At 35.8% G+C, this 408-nt stretch overlaps 1 protein-coding gene across 1 annotated transcript in view; it reads left to right on the top strand.

Annotated features, from left to right (window-relative positions):
- Nucleotides 1–408, top strand: part of LOC119590548 (NADH dehydrogenase [ubiquinone] iron-sulfur protein 6, mitochondrial-like) — a 7,400-nt gene that overhangs the window by 1,002 nt on the left and 5,990 nt on the right. The gene's annotated exons all lie outside the window — the stretch shown is intronic.

Raw genomic sequence — 408 nt, 5'->3', positions numbered from 1 at the left:
AAACAGCCAAGCAGAATCACAGTTTCTTGATACAGACATTTATCTTCTTATCAAGTGTCAATACAGAGTGTTATCATTTAGCTTTGGTGGGATGACATTAGCATTTATCTATTAATGATTCCATGAGGTAAATTAACATTAACGCTCAGTAGAGCCAGAGAGTGCACTGGTGTGGTTGCATTACCTGCATCAGTTGCTGGAAAGTATACATGTATTGTTCACATATACTGTAGTTTTTAGCAATGTGCATAGACTCAGTTTTTGAACATGTATGTGTTTGCAACAGATATGTATAAACATTCAGAACCCTAATGATGAAAGAGTGAGGCACACTTATTGGTGCATCCACAAAACATGAGTGATGAAAAATTGAAATGACGAATAAAGAGTCTATGAAAGAGATCCTAG

The sequence above is a fragment of the Penaeus monodon genome, chromosome 27 (assembly GCF_015228065.2).
Source record: "Penaeus monodon isolate SGIC_2016 chromosome 27, NSTDA_Pmon_1, whole genome shotgun sequence".
NCBI lineage: Eukaryota > Metazoa > Arthropoda > Malacostraca > Decapoda > Penaeidae > Penaeus > Penaeus monodon.
Note: the sequence above shows the minus strand (reverse complement) of the source record. Positions and strands in the feature narration are given on the sequence as shown.